The sequence below is a fragment of the Buceros rhinoceros genome, unplaced genomic scaffold (assembly GCF_000710305.1).
Source record: "Buceros rhinoceros silvestris isolate BGI_N320 unplaced genomic scaffold, ASM71030v1 scaffold3449, whole genome shotgun sequence".
Lineage (NCBI taxonomy): Eukaryota > Metazoa > Chordata > Aves > Bucerotiformes > Bucerotidae > Buceros > Buceros rhinoceros.
Window position 1 is genome coordinate 86 of NW_010433096.1, and position 3162 is coordinate 3247.

A 3162-nucleotide genomic window follows, 5' to 3' on the forward strand; every position below is an offset into this window, starting at 1 on the left:
GGGCGACCTGGGGCCGGAGCCGGCGGGGCCCTGGTGAAATAGTGCCGTGATCCAAGGGATGGTTTTTTTATTATTACTTTATTTACTTTGGTATAGGCTGGGGGGTTTTTATTTTCCCTCTTCTTTCCTGTTTTGAAAGAGCCTGTCATGACAACTCCAGAGCCCCATCACACAACAGGCAGGGGAAGGGGAGGGAGGGAAAGGGGGACTCTGGTCCATCCTTGCTGCATAGTCCCACATCCCACCACCGGCCTGGCCTGGCCACGCACATACTGTTGCCTACAACTCTAGTTGCTGCATTGATTTTGTATTTCCATTGCTGGGTTTTGTTTTCTTGCACTTACAGAGAGCACAGGGGCCATTAGGCGTGTGGAACGTGAGGAGTGCAATGTCTTACCCACACATGTCCGTATAGTGTATGGTTCAAGACTTTTTTTTTTTGGTAGAGAATTATTTTTGTTGGGATTAAATGTTATAAAAGAACCACAACTTAAAGGGACATTTTGCCATGGGCATTTGATTCTGGTGTATCCTCCTCCAGTAAAGCAACTATTAATGGCTGCTTGATCACCACGTTTTCCTTTTCTGTGTGCACAGTTAATTACAGGTAAAGACTTATTTTTTGATTCATAATGTCCTCTTGTGTTTTCTGAATCACTACCGAGGTGCACCACATGGTGAGCGAGAGGGGAGAGAGAGAGAGATTGCCTCATCGGTGAGAGCTGTTAATTATTTCTCCTAATTACTTTGCTGAACCTAGGTTGGACTACTAACTGTAGACAATGAGCAAAGCCTGGGTGATACATTAATCACTTGTATTAAGTCTTGTGTGGAAAGGTTATTTCCAAAAGATCCTGCAGCAGGAGAAGTCTGGCTAGGCCAGGGATGCTTCTCCAAGGGGACGTCTGCTGTCCAGCCCCATTGCAGCCCCGTCCCAAGCTGGTGCCATGATGCACCTCTGCAGAAAAAGATGTTTATTTCGGGTATTTTTAGGCAGCCACAGCCTGGAACTTCAGTGTAGAGCTCACAGGGACTAGGTCAACTCATTTCAGACTCAGAAACATGCCCCTATATGAGGGAGTGTCTGCAGCCAAGCACAGGAACAAAGGCAGGAGAAACCAGAGACAGGAAATTCTGTCATTCGATCAGAACAACAGGAACATCACGAACACAAGAACTCTGTCATGTCCAAAGATTTACCAAGCCAGGAGCTGAATGAGCGGAGGATTAGCAGGCAGCAGACACAGGCTACCTCCAGCTTGTTCAGTTCTGGGCTAGTTTTCTCAACAGAGCAGCAGCCCTTGGGCACCCCCCCAGCTCTACGCAGCTCCCGGAGCCAGCCCAGGTGTCCCCTGCAGTCCTGCCTTGAGCCTCCACTGGCATTTCCAGGCCTGGTGTCCTTGCCAGAGTGGAGCTCTATTCCGAGAACTTCTCTATCAACATCTGTTCCTTTTCAACACCGTGTCTCTGTGGTCCTGTCCCTACTCGGGGGGAGCCTGTGCTGGGAGCAGCCCACATTTCAGAAGTGCCAGCACTGCAGCATCCTCCAGCCTAACACTGCAGAGAGCACGCACACAGCCAGCGCTCCCGAAACACAGCTGCCTCCTCAGAGAGGGGCAGTGAACTTGTCCTGTGGAAAAGGAGATGAAAACAGGAGTGAAGGTGGCGGATGGCTGTTGTCACATCAAAGAGCAACCCAAATCCGGTGCAGCATTTAACATCACAAAGGCAGGTCACAGGACTCAGTTAATCCACCAGGAAATAAATGAGGGTTAAACTTACCCTGCTGAGATGTGATCTTCGAGGTAAGGGGCTGGCACAGGCATTGCCTCCCTTTCTTTAGTGCACTCGGTTGCTGTCTGTGGGTATTGACACTCGCCCTTTGTACCTTCTGACTGCAATAGGTTTTAAATTCTCATATGTTACTGTTCTTAAAAGTAATAGCATAGAACAGGCTGTAACAAGATCAAGATCTCTAATGGTGTTTCTGGAAGGTGAAGCAACATTCTCCTTTCCCTGCACTGGTGTTTTTCTCTATAATATTAGATTAAGCAACAGAAAATTTACTACTTCATAAAGCCGTATCCCAGACAAACTCCGCACCCAGCAGATTCCCTGCAAATGCACATGTTTATTACAGTGCAGGCAGGAACGTGCCAAGCAGCAGCACTGGACTCACATAGCAAATAACCTCAGAAGGGCACACAAAGCTCGGGGGTGAAGGCCGATAGATCACTGCACTAGAACTTCTTAGGTTTAGGGGATTTTCTCCTGGTTGATTGAGTGTCGGTGGGTTGGTCCTGGGGTTTTGTTTGTGTGGTTTTAAGATAAAACATCATTGGCTTCCTAAGCCTAAGCAGCTCCAGAGGTGGCGTCAGGCGCAGACACAAAGCCAACCCTGGGCGATGGATCAGGGTTGGCACTTTACCCGTCCAATGGTGGTGGAGAACTTGCAATCAATAACACAAGCCTCTGCAAGACAGAAAAAAACCCAGAAAAACAACCAACCCACCTCTCTCACAAAGCTTAAACTCTGAACTTAGGAAAATAATTTAAAGCTTCAGCACTGCAGACCCATGAACTGCAGCCATCTGCGTCCACACAGAGAGAATAGAGCACTGTTGAAATAACACGGCGAGAAACCAGCACCGCAAGTACCCGCAGATCCCACCGCGCAGCTTCGTCCAGATAGAAACATCAGTACATCAGCTAACGCTTCCAAACGGGAGAAGTTGTCCAATGAGCGCGATGCTTTACGCGTGGAAAAGATAACCGAAAGATGCTTCTTTCCGAGAAAAGCCACTTGCGCTCTTTCAAGAGGTTTCCACGTGTATCCTGTCGCTGGCATTTGATTCATTTGAAAGTTTTTAAATCACACTTCTGTCTGCAAAAAAGAGACCTCTTCAAACAGTACAGGCAGAGCTTTGAATTTTTGTTTACCTCAAATTCGGCTCTGATTTTAACCATTTAGAGTCCTGCCAAGTGTAAATAACCGAAAGCCCCAAAGCAACAAAGATCTGCCTGATGTGACCGCTCGCTGCGGCCAGGCTGAGTCCACAGCCCCGGCTGCAGAGGAGGCCACAGCAGCCTGGCTTTGAGGGTATTTGTTCACTCACCAGATCAGATGTTAAGCCTATAGTCCCTGGGAGCTGGAGACAGAAG